Source organism: Solanum verrucosum, unplaced genomic scaffold (genome assembly GCF_900185275.1).
Source record: "Solanum verrucosum unplaced genomic scaffold, falcon-dt-bn FXZP01000176.1, whole genome shotgun sequence".
Classification (NCBI taxonomy): Eukaryota; Viridiplantae; Streptophyta; class Magnoliopsida; order Solanales; family Solanaceae; genus Solanum; species Solanum verrucosum.
Genome location: NW_026020412.1, coordinates 3568542 through 3589926, shown reverse-complemented (window position 1 = coordinate 3589926; position 21385 = coordinate 3568542).

The window sequence follows — 21385 nt, the reverse complement described above, 5'->3', positions numbered from 1 at the left end:
CTATCGAGTAAAATCTATATATGCACCATGTTTGACATTAATTCAAATATTTTTTACCTATCTTTTAAGAAAAATATTAGTTGCATACTCTCGCTTACTCACAATAAGATTTCTAACTGAGTAATGTCTGAAACCCTATTCTTTAACTTTATCAAGCTTACCTTTTCTGCTACATGCTTTAAGGAAAGACACAGATTTTTTGTAACTATCGAATAGTTATTGAGGAAGCAAATGTCACAATCAAAAATTATTTTTGTTTATTATTTGACAAAGTCATCTTTTTAATCTAATATTTTGATTTTCAAATAACTAAAAATGACTATCATAGAATCTACGTGGTTACCCTTATTTAGAAAATTAGCTATTAAATAATAAACCTCTAAATAAGAATTAATATAATTTAATTATTTGTTATGTAAGAACAAGAGCCTATATAGAATGAATTCAAATTCTATTCATCTCATTAAATTGAGCAATAAAATCAATTTCTTACCATTTTCTACCCTATGATAATCTCAAAAAATTTATTAACTTTCCAATACATTGTGACATTCAAATATTATTTTTTTATAAAACATTATGAAATGATTATAAACATACTATAGTGAGGATATTCATTCCATAATTTCTTAGATATGCTTGCAATTGGGTAAGAATGTAGTTGGATAATCTTACAATTGAATAAACTTACAGATAAGTAAGATTGCACAAACATACAACTATCTATAAGTAGGAAGCACATTCAGTTCATTTGTACATCAATTACTCTCTTTATTCATAAATTTCACAAAATATCATTTACCAATGAATTCTCCAAAACTAGAGCTTCTCGGGTGAGTTTCTATTCGCTGTCCTTTTTATTTTTTTATTTTTTGTCTTTTTTATAACCACCTTGACATGTTATGCTATATTCAATTTTCAGTGAGATTCAAAAAGCAGGAAAAGCAGTGGAGTTAAAAAGGAAAAGGATCTTCTTAGAATATGATTTGCCGAGTGAATTGATTGAGAGAACAACTAGCTCTGCTACTATCGAAGAACGTCATGAACTTCACAAAAAAGTTTCTTGCAGACTGTGACCAATTGACGGCAGAGGTTAATTTAAATTTTACCACGTATGAATTCATGAAATGTTCTAGTAAATTGATTATTAACTTTATCCAGCCTTTTTCTTTTGCAGTGTCAAAAGTGGTTAAACTTAATCAAAATTTCGAAGACAATAGAAGCTTAAAAGTAGTCTTGGCAATGAATATTCCTATGGAGATTGCATATTACAAGATAATTGATTTAGTAGCCAAGCTAGGAGAAACATCATAATTCTGTGTGTGAAAATTCTAGTTGTACTACCATTGCTCTTTCTTGAAATATTTTTTTTTACATGATTTTAATTCATTGCTACATTAGTTATATATTTAAAGTCAATCAAACAAAGAAAATGATCTTGTGTTCAGTAAATTTATCACTTACCTAAAAGACTAAAAAATATTAAGATATTTTAAATAAAATTTTTACTATTAAATCAAATGAAGTACAAATTAAAAATTAGTCAATCTCAACAACCAATGGTGCCATAACTATTTCATAATTAATTTTCACGCATCTTCAAAAATCAAGTCACATATTAGTATTAGAACAAAGGAGGCAGGTTCATAAAAAATGATTTAACGGTAACAGTAATTGCAAATTTAACTAACAAATTTAATAATATCTATCACAAAATTTTAGGTAAATACAAATAATTTTTTTTTAGCAGAATCTAATTATTTTTCACCACGCAAGGGAATCGTAGACAGTCAAGTGAAATCCAATCCACGAAATTATTTGATATATGGACAGCATCACAGATTTATCCGAACAAAATATTTTTTATTATTAGGATTGATATTTAGGTAAAATTTTGAATGTACCTCTTATTATTGATATACAACATACAAAAGAAAAGTAAACCACAAGCTTATATTTAAAATATATGTCTTTAACCTAATTAATGTTTCCACCAATTCGATACAACAAATCATTAGACCTCCTTCCAAATAATTAAAAAAAAAACGTCCTAAAAAAGATAGTTGAAATTTTATACACGGGGAGACTTAAATATTATGATGATTTAAAGTGATTCCTTAATTATACTCATGAGTAGTTTTAGCCCTATATATTTTAGAAAAGATACAAACTTAATTCTCGATCAAATATTTAACAACTCCGAACTATTAAACTATGAAATTGTAAGAAAAAAAATGAAAAGACTTGGAAAGTCTAATCAAAATCTCGTACACTTCAAAATTAAAATTTGCTTCAATCAGTCATTGTAACATCTCGCACCTAGAAACAACTATAAAGAGTTTAAAATAGGAAAATATTAATTTTTGGAAAGAACAAGAAAATCTGGAAATTTTGTCTAAGTTGAGAAAGTGAGTTTTGGCCATTTTCAAACGGCCATAACTCCTAGCTCAGGAGGAGTTAGGAGTAGATCTTGATATTGTTGGAAAGCCGTCGGAGAAATATTTTCAACGCCGCCTAGATTGCACGAGTTCGACATCGTATCAGTGAGATATGCCTTCGGAAGTTGGGTTGTTGGATTGAGGAAAGTTCCAATCCGGATTTAGGGAAGGGCAAAGTAGTCTTTTCTCTAATTAATTTCCTAATTTGATTTTAGGGATTTATTGGGGTAAAAACATGACTTAGTCAGTTTGGAGAATTGAGAAATACGCTTAGGGCTTGGAGAAGAGAGAAAAGAAGAAAGAAAGGGAGAAAAAGCGAATTCGTCCAGATCATCCAAGCTTGCAAGTGGAATTCGTCGGGGTGATCCCTATTAAGGTATGTGAGATATTTTTTTGTTGGGTTAGTTCACCCACACACCAACTTGTTTCAATCCAATTGTTTTGAATTGTATACATGTTGAAGAAGTAAGGTTCTTGAAGAACAAATTGTAGAATTCTTGTTGGTTGAGTTGTTGATGCTTGGGGGTGAGTTAGTTCATGTTTCCGAGTTGTTTTTCGAGTTAGATTGGTTGTATATTGAGGGTACAATTGATCCTAAGTGTTTGGGGAAGGAACTATGGAAGTTAGGGAGGTTTAGAGAGGAAAAACGGAAGAGAAAAGTCGGAAGTCGCTGGGCAAAAGGGGTGGGGCGCCGCGCCTGCCAGAGCGCCACAAAAACTTCTCTGAAGTTTGGCCTCTGGTGTGTCGCGCCAGCCAGACCTCTCTGGAGTTTGAGGGCTGGCGCCCCGCGCCTCTCAGAGCGCCAGGGACGCCAGTTCTCCCCATTCGTTCCCCATATTTTCGTACTTGTTCCTAAGTGATGTACCTATGTTTTCTAGTTGTTTCCAACACTCTAAGGTACATCTAAACATCATGAAGTCGTCCATAAACATGAGATCATGAACCTTGAATCCATAATCCTATTCAAGGAAAGTTAAGATCAAAGTCAAAGAAGTTAAGAGTTAAAGTCTAGAAGTTAAGAAGCAAGTCAAAGCCAAGTTTCTCAAAGTTTTCAAGAGTCTTTAACAAACGTTTTCACTTCGTTTTTAGGCTCAAGTTTCAAGTTAAGCAAAGAGTAAAGAGTTGAGTTCATTTCTCAAAAATCTATAGGGGGACTAAGTATTCCCAAAGAGTTTATAAATGTTTTCACATTTGAGCAAGAAAGGAAACATCGATTCCAAGAGAGCTTTTAAGCTAAGTTTTGAGTAAGTATCTCAATTCAAAGAAAGAGTTTTGTTTTTACAAACATATGAGCTAAGTATATTTTGGGAGTAGTATTGAACACCGATATGGGAATGTGAGTTCATATTAACTCAAGTCTCCATAAACCATGTAGCCATCATGGGTAGTAAAGGATCATACTTTTTAGATGACTCCTTAAGATGCTTTTAGCATAGACTAGTGGATCCACTAAGTTAAGCGTTCTATATGACGGCAAAGTATAGGACAGTTCTGGCAGCGTGGGCAAGACGCTGTATCACCACTTAGGCTCATAATGGTGGTTGTCAGTTAGAGAATCTCCCACAAAAGTTATATTACTTTTATATTTAAGTAAAGTTGAGTTTGTTATTGCTTTATCTTTAACAAACTAAGTTGTTTACACTGTTTTACAAGCTTTATATATATATATATATATATATATATATATATATATATATATATATATATATATATATTTCATGTATCTTATTGCTTTATATTGAGTTCAGTTGTTCATGAGTTAAATAGAGCCAAGGTAAGAGTTCATTTATACTCCTTTCAAGCTTAAGTTGTGGTTTAGCATTCCAACTCTCATACTCGTACATTCAATGTACTAATGCCAGTTGGCCTGCATCTTATTATGATGCAGACACAGGTAACCAGGATCAGCATCCAGCGCGCCGTTGATCCAGTTGAGCACTCCAGAGTCAGTGGTGAGCCTCCTTGCATTCCGGAGGACTCTTTTATTTCACTTTCCTAGTTTTTCTTTATTAGGATGTTGTGGGTCTGTCCCAACATCCATCTCAGTATTATAGAGGTTTCATAGATAGTCAAACAGTTAGTATAGAGTTTCTCATCTATGTATTTGCAGATACTTTGTTTTGAGACATAAGTTGCCATTTTGGCTAAGATGTTATCATTTAAACTATTGTATTGAGTTTATTCTGTTGAGTTAAGTTAAGTCTTCCGCTGAGTTAAGTAAGCCAGAGCAAGGGTCCGCTTGGGGCCAGCGATGGTCTCCGAGTGTGGGCCACGTCCAAGGTGTAGGCTCAGGGCGTGACAGTCATATTAAGAACATCATCACGATTTTTTAAAATAAGTACATTCATGCAAGAACTAAAAAATTAAAAGAATTTGTTTTCTTTATGCCTATCTTTCAATTATTTTTTCTGAACCCCCACCCTCCACCTCCATGTACTATATTTTGATTCTTTTTTTCCTTTTCTAGATTTATATTGTGCTCAAACCCTGATAACTAGTATTTATTCATGGACGAGAATTCATTTAAATTCAAAAATAATGATAATTATTATATGTTCGCTCATTCAAAATTGACTATGTTCAATAATTATTATTTTTTATCGTGCTTCAATTTTCTCTGACTCATTAATTCATCTAATAATGGAAGTATTGGATCTTTTATTGTCAAGAGATGTCTAAAGATTTATTTTATTATCTTTGTCTAACTAGTTTAGATACACAAAGATATTAGCTTGCTAATTGAAGAATTTTAATGCTCTCGTTATGGTAATTTTGATTTGCTAGGTTAATTTCATGAAAATAAAGCAGAAAGTTTGATACAAGTAAGAAACCCATGAAGACTAATTATTTATTACCAAGCTATCGGTTTAAATATATATATGCACCATCTTCAACATTAATTCAAATATTTTTTACCTTTCTTTTAAGAAAAATATTAGTTGCATACTCTCTCTTAGTCACAATAAGATTTTTAACTGAGTAATGTCTGAAAACCTATTCTTTAACTTTATCAAGCTTACCTTTTCTGCTACATGCTTTAAGGAAAGACAGGATTTTTTTGTAACTATCGAAAAGTTATTGAGAAAGCAAATGTCACAATCAAAAATTATTTTTGTTAATTACTTGACAAAGTCATCTTTTTAATCTAATACTTTGATTTTCAAATAACTAAAAATGACTATCATAGTATCTACGTGGTTACCCTTATTTAGAAAATTAACTATTAAACAATAAACCTCTAAATAAGAATTAATATAATGTAATTATTTGTTATGTAAGAACAAGAGCCTATTTAGAAAGAATTCAGATTCTATTCATCTCATTAAATTGAGCAATAAAATCAATTTCTTATCATTTTCTACCCTATGATAATATCAAAATATTTATTAACTTTCCAATACATTGTGACATTCAAATATTATTTTTTGATAAAACATTTTGAAATTATTATAAACATACCATAGTGAGGATATTCATTCCATAATTTCTTAAATATTTTTGCAATTGGATAACAATGTAGTTGGATAATCTTACAATTGAATAAACTTACAGACAAGTAGGCTTGCACAAACAGACAACTATCTATAAGTAGGAAGCACATTCAGGTCATTTGTACATCAATTACTCTCTTTATTCATAAATTTCACAAAATATCATTTACCAATGAATTCTCCAAAACTAGAGCTTCTCAGGTGAGTTTCTATTCGGTGTCCTTTTTAGTTCTTCTTTTTTGTCTTTTTTTATAACCACCTTAATATGCTATGCTATTTTCTATTATCAGCAAGATTAAGAAAGTAGGAAAAGCAGTGGATTTTAAAAGAAAAAGGATCTTCTTAGAATATGATTTGCAGAGTGAATTGATGGAGAGAACAACTAGCTCTGCTGCTATCGGAGAACATCATGAACTTCACAAAAAATTTCTTGCAGACTGTGACCAATTGATGGCAGAGGCTAATTTAGATTTACCACGTATGAATTCATGAAATGTTCTAGTAAATTGATTATTAACTTTATCCAGACTTTTTCTTTTGCAGTGTCAAAAGTGGTTAAACTTAATCGAAATTTCGAAGACAATGGAAGCTTAAAAGTAGTCTTGGCAATGAATATTCCTATGGAGATTGCATATTACAAGATTATTGATTTAGTAGCCAAGCTAGGAGAACATCATAATTTTGTTTGTGAAAATTCTAGTTGTACTAACATTGCTATTAATTGAAGTATTTTTTTTTACATGATTTTAATTCATTGCTACATTAGTTAAATAGTTAAAGTCAATCAAACAAAGAAAATGATCTTGTGTTCAGTAAATTTATCACTTACCTAAAAGACTAAAAAATATTAAGATATTTTAAATAAGTATTTTACTATTAAATCAAATGAACTACAAATTAAAAATTAGTCAATCTCAGCAACCAATGGTGCCAGAACTATTTCATAATTAATTTTCACGCATCTTCAAAAATCAAGTGACATATTAGTACTAGAAAAAAGGAGACAGGTTCGTAAAAACTAAAAAGTCATTTAACGGTAACAGTAATTGCAAATTTAACTAACAAATTCAATAATATCTAACACACAATTTGAGGTAAATACAAATAAAAAGAAAATTAGCACAATCTAAATATTTTTCACCATGCAATGGAATCGTAGACAGCCAAGTGAAATCCAATTCACGAAATAATTTGATCTGTGGACAACATCGCATATTTATCCGAACAAAATATTTTTTATTATTAGGATTGATATTTAGGTAAAATTTTGGATGTACCTCTTATTATTGATATACAACATACAAAAGAATAGTAAACCACAAACTTATATTTAAAATATATGTCTTTAACCTAATTAATGTTTCCACCAATTTGATACAAAAAATCATTAGAACTCCTTCCATATAATTAAAAAAAATAACATCCTAAAAAAGATAGTTGAAATTTTATCTACGGGGAGACTTAAATATTATGATGATTTAAAGTGATTCCTTAATTACTTTCATGATTAGTTTTAGGCCTATATATTTTAGAAAAGATACAAACTTAATTCTCGATCAAATATTTAACAACTCCGAACTATGAGACTATGAAATTGTAAGAAAAAAATGTAAAGATTTGAAAAGTCTAATCAAAATCTTGTACACTTCAAAATTAAAATATGCTTCAATCAGTCATATTAAGAACATCATCACGATTTTTTAAAATAAGTATATTCATGCAAGAACTAAAAAATTAAAAGAATTTTTTTTCTTTATGCCTATCTTTCAATTAATTTTTCTAATCCCCCACCCTCCACCTTCATTTACTATCTATTGATTCTTTTTTTTTCTTGTCTAGATTTATATTGTGCTCAAAACCCCGATAATCAGTATTTATTCATGGACGAGAGTTCATTTAAATTCAAAAGTAATGATAATTATTATATGTTCGCTCATTCAAAATTGACTATGTTCAATAATTATTTCTTTTTATCTTGTTTCAGTTTTCTCTAACTCATTAATTCATCTAATAATGGAAGTATTGGATCTCATTATTGTCAAGAGATTTCTAAATATTTAATTTATTATCTTTTTCTGACTAGTTTAGACACACAAAGATTTTAGTTTGCTTATTGAAGAATTTTAATGCTCTCGTTTTGGTAATTTTGATTTTCTAGGTTAATTTTATGAAAATAAAGCAGAAACCTTGATACAAGTAAGAAACCCTTGAAGACTAATTATTTATTACCAAGCTATCGATTTAAATCTATATATGCACCATGTTCAACATTAATTCAAATATTTTTTACCTTTCTTTTCAGAAAAATATTAGTTGCATACTCTCTCTTACTCACAATAAGATTTCTAACATAGTATTGTCTGAAACCCTATTATTTTACTTTATCAAGCTTACCTTTTCTGCTACATGCTTTAAGGAAAGACACTAATTTTTTGGTAACTATTGAAAAGTTATTGAGGAAGCAAATGTCACAATCAAAAATTATTTTGTTTATTATTTGACAAAGTCATCTTTTTAATCTAATACTTTGATTTTCGAATAAATAATAATGACTATCATAGTATCTACGTGGTTACCCTTATTTAGAAAATTAATTATTAAATAATAAACCTCTAAATAAGAATTAATATTATTTAATTATTTGTTATGCATGATCAAAAGCCTATTTAGAAAGAATTCAAATTCTATTCATCTCATTGTATTGAGCAATAAAATCAATTTCTTACCATTTTCTACCCTATGATAATCTCATAAAATTTAATAGCTTTCCAATACATTGTGACATTCAAATATTATTTTTTTATAAAACATTATGAAATTATTATAAACATACCATAGTGAGAATATGCATTCCATAATATCTTAGATATGTTTGCAATTGGATAAGAATGTAGTTGAATAATCTTTCAATTGAATAAACTTATAGTTGGGTAAGCTTCTACAAACATACAACTATCTATAAGTAGGAAGCACATTCAGTTCATTTGTACATCAATTACTCTTTTTATTCATAAATTTCACAAAATATCATTTAACAATGAATTATCCAAAACTAGAGCTTCTCAGGTTAGTTTCTATTTGATGTCCTTTTTTATATCTTCTTTTTTGTCTTTTTTTATAACCACCTTGACATGTTATGCTATTTTCAATTTTCAGCGAGATTAGGAAAGCAGGAAAAGAAGTGGATTTTAAAAGGAAAAGGATCTTCTTAGCATATGATTTGCAGAGTGAATTGATGGAGAGAACAACTTGCTCTGCTACTATCGAAGAACGTCATGAACTTCACAAAAAGTTTCTTGCAAACTGTGACCAATTGACGGCAGAGGTTAATTTAAATTTTACCACGTATGAATTCATGAAATGTTCTAGTAAATTGATTATTAACTTTATCCAGCCTTTTTCTTTTGCAGTATCAAAAGTGGTTAAACTTAATCGAAATTTCGAAGAAATTGGAAGCTTAAAAGTAGTCTTGGCAATGAATATTCCTATGGAGATTACATATTACAAGATTATTGATTTAGTAGCCAAGCTAGGAGAAACATCATAATTTGTCTGTGAAAATTCTAGTTGTACTACAATGCTCTTTATTGAAATAATTTTTTTTTTACCTGATTTTAATTTCGTAGCTTCATTAGTTATATATTTAATGTCAATGAAACAATGAAAATGATCTTGTGTTCAGTAAATTTATCACTTACCTAAAAGACTAAAAAAGATTAAGATATTTTAAATACATATTTTACTATTAAATCAAATGAACTACCAATTAAAAATTAGTCAATCTCCGCAACCAATGGTGCCATAACTATTTCATAAATAATTTTCACGCATTTTCAAAAATCAAGTCACATATTAGTGCTACAACAATGGAGGCAGGTTCATAAAAAATCATTTAACGGTAACAATAATTGCAAATTTAATTAAAAAATTCAATAATACTTAACACACAATTTGAGGTAAATACAAATAAAAAGAAAATTAGCGGCATCTAATTATAATTTCACCACGCAATGAAATCGTTGACAGTCAGGTGAAATTCAATTCATGAAATAATTTGATCTGTGGACCGCACCATAGATTTATCCGAATAAAATATTTTTTATTATTAGGATTGATATTTAGGTAAAATTTTGAATGTACCTCTTATTATTGATATAACATACAAAAGAAAAGTAAACCACAAGCTCATATTTAAATTATATGTCTTTAACCTAATTAATGTTTCCACCAATTTGATTCAACAAATCATTAGACCTCCTTCCAAATAATTAAAAAAAATAACGTACTAAAAAAGATAGTTGAAATTTTATCTACGGGGAGACATAAATATTATGATGATTTAACGTGATTCCTTAATTATATTCATAAATTGTTTTAGGCATATATGTTTTAGAAGAGATAGAAACTTAATTCTCGCTCAAATATTTAACAACTTCGAAGTATTAGACTTTGAAATTGTAAGAAAATAATGAAAATACTTGAAAAGTCTAATCAAAATCTCGTACACTTCAAAAGTAAAATTTGCTTCAATCAGTCATATTAAGAACATCATCACGATTTTTAAAAATAAGTACATTTATGTAAGAATTAAAAATTAAAAGAATTTTTTTTCTTTATGCCTATCTTTCAATTTACAATCTTTTGATTCTTTTTTTCCTTTTCTAGATTTATTTTGGGCTCAAACCCTGATAATCAGTAGGTATTCATGGACGAGGGTTCATTAAATCCAAAAGGAATAATAATTTTTATATGTTCGCTCATTAAAAATTGACTATGTTCAATAATTATTTCTTTTTATCTTGTTTCAGTTTTCTCGAACTCTTTAATTCATCTAATAATGGAAGTATTGTATCTCATTATTGTCAAGAGATGTAAAAATATTTAATTTATTATCTTTGTCTAACTAGTTTAGGTACACAAAAATTTTAGTTTGCTAATTAAAGAATTTTAATGCTCTGATTTTGGTAATTTTGATTTTCTTGGTTAATTTTATGAAAATAAAGCAGAAAGCTTGATATAAGTAAGAAACCCATGAAGACTAATTGTTTATTACCATGCTATCGATTTAAATCTATATATGCACCATGTTCAACATTAATTCAAATATTTTTTACCTTTCTTTTAAGAAAAATATCAGTTGTATACTCTCTCTTAGTCACAATAAGATTTCTAACTGAGTAATGTCTAAAACCCTATTTTTAACTTTATCAAGCTTACCTTTTCTGCTACATGCCTTAAGGAAAGACACGAATTTTTTGTAACTATTGAAAAGTTATTGAGGAAGCAAATGCCACAATCAAAAATTATTTTTGTTTATTATTTGACAAAGTCATCTTTTTAATCTAATACTTTGATTTTCAAATAACTAAAAATGACTATCATAGTATCTACGTGGTTACCCTTATTTAGAAAATTAACTATTAAATAATAAACCTCAAAATAAGAATTAATATAATTTAATTATTTGTTATGTAAGATCAAGAGTCTATTTAGAATGAATTCAAATTCTATTCATCTCAGTAAATTGAGCAATCAAATCCATTTCTTACCATTTTCTACCCTATGATAATCTCAGAAAATTTATTAACTTTACAATACATTGTGACATTCAATTTTTTTTTTTTTATAAAACATTATGAAATTATTATAAACCTACCATAGTAAGAATATTCATTCCATAATTTCTTAGATATGCTTGCAATTGGATAAGAATGTAGTTGGATAATCTTATAATTGAATAAACTTACAGTTGGGTAAGCTTGCACAAACAAAGAACTATCTATAAGTAGGAAGCACATTCAGTTCATTTGTACATCAATTACTCTCTTTATTTATAAATTTCACAAAATATCATTTACCAATGAATTTTTCAAAACTAGTGCTTCTCAGGTGAGTTTCTATTCGATGTCCTTTTATTGCTTCTTTTTAGTCTTTTTTTATAACCACCTTGACATGTTATGTTATTTTCAATTTTCAGCGAGATTAAGAAAGCAAGAAAAGCAGTTGATTTTAAAATGAAAACTATCTTCTTAGAATATGATTTGCAGAGTGAATTGATGGAGAGAACAACTAGCTCTGCTACTATCGAAGAACGTCATGAACTTCACAAAAAATTTCTTGCAGACTGTGACCAATTGATGGCAGAGGTTAATTTAAATTTACCATGTATGAATTCATGAAATGTTCTAGTAAATTGATTATTAACTTTATCCAGCCTTTTTCTTTTGCAGTGCCAAAAGTGATTAAACTTAATCGAAATTTCGAAGACAATGGAAGCTTAAAAGTAGTCTTGGCAATGAATATTCCTATGGAGATTGCATATTATAAGATAATTGATTTAGAAGCCAAGCTAGGAAAAACATCATAATTTTGTCTGTGAAAATTCTAGTTGTACTACCATTGCTCTTTATTGAAATAAATTTTTTTTACATGATTTTAGTTCATTGCTACATAAGTTATATATTTAAAGTCAATCAAACAAAGAAAATGATTTTGTGTTCAGTAAATTTATAACTTACCTAAAAGACTAAAAAATATTAAGATATTTTAAATAAAATTTTTACTATTAAATCAAATGAACTACAAATTAAAAATTAGTCAATCTCAGCAACCAATGGTGCCATAACTATTTCATAATTAATTTTCACTCATCTTCAAATATCAAGTCACATATTAGTACTAGAACAAAGGAGGCAGGTTTGTAAAAAATCATTTAACGGTAACAGTAATTGCAAATTTAACTAACAAATTCAATATATCTAACACACAATTTTAGGTAAATACAAATAAAAAGAAAATTAGCAGAATCTAATTATTCTTCACCACGCAATGAAATCGTAGACATTCAAGTGAAATCCAATCCACAAAATAATTTGATCTATGGACAACATCGCAGATTTCTCCGAACAAAATATTTTTTATTATTAGGATTGATATTTAGGTAAAATATTGAATGTACCTCTTATTATTGATATACAACATACAAAACAAAAGTAAACCACATGCTCATATTTAAAATATTTGTCTTTAACCTAATTAATGTTTCTAACTATTTGATACAACAAATCATTAGACCTCTTTCCAAATAATCAAAAAAAAATAACGTCCTAAAAAAGATAGTTGAAAGTTTATATACAGGGAGACTTAAATATTATGATGATTTAATGTGATTCCTTAATTATATTCATGAGTAGTTTTAGACCTATATTTTTTAGAAAAGATACAAACTTAATTCTCGATCAAATATTTAACAACTCCGAACTATTAGACTATGAAATTGTAAGAAAAAAAATGAAAAGACTTGAAAAGTCTAATCAAAATCTCGTACACTTCAAAATTAAAATCTGCTTCATTCAGTCATATTAAGAACATCATCACGATTTTTTAAAATAAGTACATTCATGCAAGAACTAAAATATTAAAAGAATATTTTTTCTTTATGCCTAACTTTCAATTATTTTTTCTAAATCCCAACCCCACACCTCCATTTACTTTCTTTTGATTATTTTGTTCCTTTTCTAGATTTATATTGTGCTCAAACCATGGTAGTCTGTATTTATTCATGGACGAGAGTTCATTGAAATCCAAAAGTAGTGATAATTATTATATGTTCGCTCATTCAAAATTGACTATGTTCAATAATTATTTCTTTTTATCTTGTTTCAATTTTCTCTGACTCATTAATTCATCTTATAATGGAAGTATTGGATCTCATTATTGTCAAGAGATGTCTAAAGATTTAATTTATTAGCTTTGTCTAACTAGTTTAGATACAAAAATATTTTAGTTTGCTAATTGAAGAATTTTAATGCTCTCGTTTTGGTAATTTTGATTTTCTCAATTAATTTTATGAAAATAATGTAGAAAGCTTAATACAAGTAAGAAATCCATGAATACTAATTATTTATTACCAAGCTATCGATTTAAATCTATATATGCACCATGTTCAACATTAATTCAAATATTTTTTACCTTTCTTTTTCGAAAAATATCAGTTGCATACTCTCTCTTAGTCACAATAAAATTTCTAATTGAGTAATGTCTGAAACCCTATTCTTTAACTTTATCAAGCTTACCTTTTCTGCTACATGCTTTAAGGAAAGACACTAATTTTTTGTAACTATTGAAAAGTTATTGAGGAAGTAAATGTCACAATCAAAAATTATTTTTGTTTATTATTTGACAAAGTCATCTTTTTAATCTAATACTTTGATTTTCAAATAACTAAAAATGACTATCATAGTATCTACGTGGTTACCCTTATTTAGAAAATTAACTATTAAATAATAAACCTCTAAATAAGAATTAATATAATTTAATTATTTGTTATGTAAGATCAAGAGCCTAGTTAGAATGAATTCAAATTCTATTTATCTCAGTAAATTGAGCAATAAAATCTATTTCTTACCATTTTCTACCCTATGATAAGCTCATAAAATTTATCAACTTTCCAATACATTGTGACATTCAAATATTATTTTTTTATAAAACATTATGAAATTATTATAAACATATCATAGTGAGGATATTCATTAATGGGGAGTTTTCCCTTATGGGTAGACTAAGAAGTGATGAGTTTGTGTCGATTTCATAATAGGAGGTAGAGTAAGAGTTACTAGTATGGATGAGTTAGAAGTATACTTTAACTAGAAAGGAGTTTATGATGATGTGTCATTGTGTTAGTAACGACCAAGTTTAATTGTTGAATAGAAGAGTAGAAGTATTCATAAGGTGATAGCTCTAAACTAGCCTTATGCTTTTTAGGGGAAAGCCCATAATATTCAGAGGGTTATAGAACTAATAAGGCAATGATGTATAATGAATGGGTAAATAGCGCTTAAGTTGTGAAAGGAAATGTGACGCTAAATTGTAAGTATGAAGACTGAGAGGTAAAGATTGACTACTTGTCATGAGATCTTAGTGAGCGAGTTTTTCTTAATTTTATCTAGTATTCATAAGCTAGTATAGTACGTGAGAAGTTGTATTGATATCCGGGATTAGTAATAAACATTAAGCTCGAATTTGAGATGAGCATCATAATTAAAAAATGGCAACATGAGGGTGATGATGTTACTTTTGAGATCTGATCTGGTAGACTTGACATAGAGTAGGTGATGAATTGAGATGTTAGCTACAATAAATATGAGTGGTACAAGTATGAGATCCTAACTTTTAGATAAGGGCAGTGAAGTGTGGCCAAGTCATAAGAGTAACAAGAGCATTAAGAGGTGTACCCGAGATTGTATATAATCAGACGAGGTTCCAATTAAGTAAATGATTTTCCATGTGTGCCTAGATAGTATATTTGAGTTGTCAATGTGGCATATGTTGATGTAAGCATTATTTGTTTCCTTAAAGAGTTAGATGAAGCGTCCTTATAAGCCAGTGAGAAGAGGTCAAGAGAAGTATCTTAGAAAGAGGTCTTAGAAGGAATCTTAGTACCTACTTATGGAGAGTTCAGTAGTCATGAGATAAGCCTTTCCCGAGTATTAGAGTAAAGCGAATGTAGACCGGTTTAGAGATGATGGAATAGATCCATAGCTTTAAAGTGTCACTTTCAAACCTAATGGGGAGATGATAAGAAGAGAAACCAAGTCAAGTGTTGAGAATGAGGTAGTAATGTCTTCAGAAAGAGTTTTAGAGATACATCAATCCATTCATAATCTTGCATATTCCTCAAGTCCAGTTATTACAACATCATAATGATGTTACTTATATCAGAATTGTGTCTATGACCTATGCTCATACACTTCAGAGAGTTTCACATCTATGCTCAGTTTTCATAATGAGGGGCAAAGACAGCCCATTAACCTCGAGCTTCATCCATAAAGTTGTAGATATCAACCTCATGATATGAACCTATTTGTATAAGCATTCATGTCTCATAATATGTTCAGTCTCACAAGATCATGATTTACCCTCAATGGTTAGCAAAATAATGTTATGCCATGCATATTCTTATATTAGATATCTCAAATGAATCATGCTTATGATCTTTCACCCTAAAGCTCTCTCAGTGATCTTTTTTAGTTGAGAATGGTGTTGTTGATAGTAGTAGTGTGACGATGGAGAAAATGACTGATATTTTCTTATTTGGATAGTGTTGGTATGTTTATTCCATCTAAGATTTTAAATGTGAAGGGAGAAGGAGATAAGGTATGAGTAATAAGGCAGTTCCTGGTAATAATGCATGAAAGTTCTGTTGGTAGAAGTGGCAAGAGAATGAGGAATTCTTATAAGGAGTGGTTAGTAGGAGTCCATGGAGTGGTTATAGTACTAGGCTTGAATGTGGTGTTGGTAACATGTGGACAATGTGTGATACATTAGGTGTTTCGTGATATGAGCTCAAGGTTAGCTGAATATAGTGGTAAGGAGTAGTGTTCTTGGGATGAGATTTCCTATAGAGGTATAGAAACGGAATCTTGTGATTTAGATCAGAATGATTACCCTATGTTAAGTACTTTGTGATTCTGAGTTAGACTTGAATATAGTAAGAGTAACCCTTTTCCATTCTCAGACCAGCCGTCATTTGAGGACGAATGATTCCAATGGGGAGATATTGTAACTCCCCAAAAGTTTCTAAGTTAAGACCCGAATCATTCTTCATTTACTTGTAGGGTCATATTGGGTGATTCTTAAATTGTTCATATGTGTAAAGGTAAATTCTTTAGTGTGGGAATGATTTTGGATATCAATTAAGGTCACTAAAAAATCCTAGCACAAAGTTGAGTTGAAAGTTTCCTTACCGATTAAGTTTTGAGGTAAGAGTTTACTTAGGTAAACTTCAAACGACCATATCTTTTACAATACTAAGAGCTACGTGGTCCATAAACTGTCAAATTAAAGGTATTTGAATCCTCTTTTCAACGCCACCAATTTCGCGTCAATCCAAATTTTGAGTAAAAAGTTATGATCATTTTAGTAACCTGGTACAGTGCAGTGACAAATTAGCCGACGTGAAAACATTAAAAAGAGTCGTTTTTGTCTTTTTACCTCTAAGAAAACCTTAAACGAATTTCTTGACTAATTAAAGACCCAAAATAATCAGATTTTCATCTCTTAATCCATCATTCTCTTCTCTCTCAAACCTTAAGATAAAATCCTAAGGATAAATCAAAATAGAAGACTCCGTTCAAGATTCTTTCTATCTTTTTCAAGATTCTTCTTCAAGGTAAGTCCTTCTCCAAGAATTTCATTCTTTCCAACTCAAATTCCTCCATATAATTATGAATCACTAATAAAAATAATAATTCCTGGTCATCGAAATTTCAAGAAACTAATTCAAGAAGCTCAAGAAAGGTTTTCTTGGCTGTTCTTCTTTAAGCTAGGGTTTCAAGGCTTCTAATCAAGTTCTTCTTCAAGATTCTTCAAGAACCTTGTTCTTTCAAGTATGTAAGGCTATTGTTAGACTAGTTCGTCCTCACGCCCCACATCTTCTTTTTAATCAGTAAAAGAGTAATATAGGATTCTATTCCTAGATTTGAGTATTCTTGAGATAAGTTGATTTTGAGTTCTTGATTCTTTTTGAAATACTATTCCTAATTATTGAATTGCTATATGTTATGCATTAAGATTCTTGAGTTGATTCGTTCATGTCTATATTTCAACATGAACCCTATGAATTGAGTATTCATGAGATGAGTAGTATTGTTGAGTTTCGAGTTCTTAAGCCCTTGATTCCTTGAGTTCTTGAGTTCTGAGTATTGAGTTTCCATATTTCTATTAAGATCCATGATTTGAGTCGTTCATGTCCATAATTCCGCAGGAACCCTATGAATTGAGTTGAAAATTTTGTGAAGCTTTTTAAACCCAACACTTGAGTTTTAAACTAAGTTTTGAGGAAGTAAAGATGAGTTTTAAGAAAGAGTTTCTAAAATATGATTAGTATGACAATCGAGTATTTCATCAATGTTTAAGCAGTATGGTATCTAGATATACCATCAATGTTTATGCAGTATTACTTTCCTAGTCATCAATGATCATATTATAATATGATTTTGTAATGTTTTTGAGAAAGAGTTTTCAAGTATGAGTATAAGGGGGCTATGTTTTCCAGAGACATCAATATTTATATTGATAAAAAAGAAACTGAGATTTCTAAATGAGTTATGAGTTCAAAAGTTATTTCAAGAGCAGTTACCTCTTTTAAGAGAGTAGTTTGAGCAATTATCTCGAACCAGAGGAAGAGTTATGTTTTTTTAAAGCATATGAGCATGAGTATATATTATTGGGAGAAGTATTGAGTACCGATACGGGGGAGAGTTTAGACAACTCACAGCCCCCATAAACCATATATGCCAACATGGGTAAATGGTCATACTTTTTAGATGATTCCTTATTGTTTTTAAGCATAGCTTAGTGGATCTACTTAGTTGAGGTGTTCTATACCCCGGCAAGGTATAGGAAAGTTCTAACAGTGTGGGCGAGACGTTGTATATCACGTAGCTCATAGTGATGGTTGTCGGTTAGATAATCTCCCAATAGAGTTAAAGTGTATTTTTATATATCACTTATTATGTTGAGTTCAGAGATGAGAAAGTATTTTGTAAAGTTTTAAATGATTTAACTCCTTTATTTCTTTACATTCAGCTTGAGTACATAGTTATCTATTGTAGTCCTTTCTTTCAGTTATTTGCTATTCAGCTATATTACATACTCGTACATTCAATATACTTATTTCATTCGACTTGCATCTTTCAATGATGCAGATACATGTTCTTAGGATCCTCAACAAAAGTCTGTTGAGATCACTTCATCCGCTCGTTTGCTTATGAGTGAGACCTCCTTGCTTTCCGAGTACTCCAGTTTTGTGAGTTGTTAGTAGTAGTTCTTTTGAGGAGTCGTGGGTCTTGTCCCGACACTCATCTTTGTATAGTAGAGGCTTCATAGATAGACAGTTTTGGAGAGTCTTTCAGTTTCAAATATTTTATTTAAATCTTATGTTTCATACTCAGTATATTCAGCAAAATTTTGAGATTCAGTAAACTGTTTTTAAACGTTTCTTTTAATTTAATGCTTATTTATGCTTGAGTTAGTCTTCTACTTGCAGTCAGCCATGATAAGGGTTCTCTTGGGGACCAACAATGATTTTCGAGTGCTGGCCACATTCAGGGTGTAGGCTCGGGTCGTGATAGAGAGAAAGAGAAATTACACCAATAGTGAATTTCTCTATTGCATTCATCATAAGCAACAATATCAATTCCAAGCTTGAATTTCAGCAACAATGGTGTTCTCTTCAGGAAGAAGCTAGAAATGTACTAGAAAGTGTACTTTATTCTCTATTTCAATTCTCTATAATGTACAATACCCAATTGGGGAAGAATAATCTTATTCAATCCTTGAACATATGCACAAAATGTCCTTGGTAGCTGTAACACCTCGCCATTTGAAAGAGCTACAAAGAGTTAAAATTGGAAATAGCCATTTTAGAAAAGAATGAAAATCTGGAAATTTGTTAAGTTATACAAAGTTTGGGGTTTTGGGCAACTTCAAACTACCATAACTCCTAGCTCGGGATGAGTTAAGTGTGCTTCTAGATATCGTAGGAAAGATCTTGGAATTATCTTTCCAACACCGCCATGTTTGCGCGATTCTGAGTTCGCATGAATGAGATAAGCCCATTTGAAGTTGAGATGTTCAAATAAGGAAAATCTAAACCGGATTTTGGAAGGATAGTTTGGTCTTTTCCTTACCAAATTATTTTATTTCGTTTTTAGGAGTTTATTTAAGGTCTAATCAGAATTAGATCAGTTTAGTCAATTTGAAATTCACGCTAGGGCTTGGAGAAAAGAGGAGAAAGGAGAAGAAGGTTCAAGATTCGTCGAATTCTTAGAGATTTTCGTGTGGATTTCACCAAGGGTTAATCCCTACGAGGTATGTCAGTTCACATATCATTGGGTTCGTTTACCCACGCGCCAAACATGTTTAAGTCAGTGTAATTTTTGTCCTAAAAGATTGAGAATATGATATTCTTGAGTTATGTTCTTGAATTGCTTTCATTCTTGAACTTATATGGGATTGATCAGTTTTCTTGAGATGTCTTATCAATTTTAAGAGTTGTTTTGAGATAGATTCCAATGTACATGTTTTGGGTATCTGAATCTAAAAAGATATTGAGAAAAGGAATTGAGTTTAATCGAATTAAGGTAAGAAAACGAGAAGAAAATTCGTCAGGTGAATCAGGGCCTGGCGCGGTGCGCCCCATCTACACCAGAGAGGCTAGGGCGGCGCGCCAGCAGTGCGTCAGGGACATCCGCCCCAACCCGTTGTTCATCGTTTAGACCGTTTAAGTCCTTCTAAAGTGTACTAACACTTCCTATTGATTCTAACCACTTTAAATGACTTCTAAACACCTAGAACTCATCCGTAAACTTGAATCATAACCTTGAATCCATAAATTCAAATTCAAGGAAAGTTAAGAGTCAAGTCAAGAGAAGTTCTTAGAGTTTTCCAAAAGTTTTTTACAAATGTTTTAACTTTGTTTTAAGACTTAAGTTTTGAGTTGACTAAAGAGTTAAGACTAAAGTTCATTTTTTCAAAGAATATACGGGAACTAAGTGTTCCCAAAAAAGTAAATGTTTTCACATCTGAGCAAGAAAGGGAACATCGATTCCAAGAGAGCTTTTAAGCTAAGTTTTGAGTAATTATCTCAAACCAAAGAAAGAGTTTTGTTTTCAAAACATATGAGCTAAGTATATTTTTGGGAGCAGTATTGAGCACCGATATGGGGATGCGAGTTCATAATAACTCAAGTCACCATAAACCATGTAGTTATCATGGGTAGAAAAGGAGCAAACTTTTTAGATGATTCCTTAGTGCTTTTTAGCATAGACCAGTGGATCCACTTAGTTAAGGCGTCATATATGATGGAAAAGTATAGGACAGTTCTAGCAGCGTGGGAAAGACGTTGTATCATCACTTAGGCTCATAGTGGTGGTTATCGATTAGAGAAACTCCCACATAAATTATATTACTATATTATATGAGTAAGTTGAGTTGGTATTGCATTTCTTTAACAAACTGGGTTGATTTCTATTGTTTTAAAAGCTTTCCATAAATTGCATGTGTATTGTTGCTTTATATTAAGTTAAGTTATTCATGAGTTGAGTAAAGCCAAGGTAAGTGTTCCTTTCAGATTCTTTTCAAGCTTACGTTATGTTTTAGTATTCCCCTCGCATACTCGTACATTCAATGTACTTACGCCATTTGACCTGCATCGTTTTATGATGTAGACACAGGTAACCAGGATCATCATCCAGCGTCTCGTTGAGCACTCAGAGTCAGTTGGTGAGCCTCTTTGCTATCCGGATGACTCTTTTTTATAATTTGTTTTAATATTTTGTTCATTAGGATGTCGTGGGTCTTGTCTCGACATCCCTCTTTGTTTTAGAGGATTCATATACAATCAGACACTTAGTAGTTCAATTGTCTTTACATTGTTACTTCTTATGTTAAAAC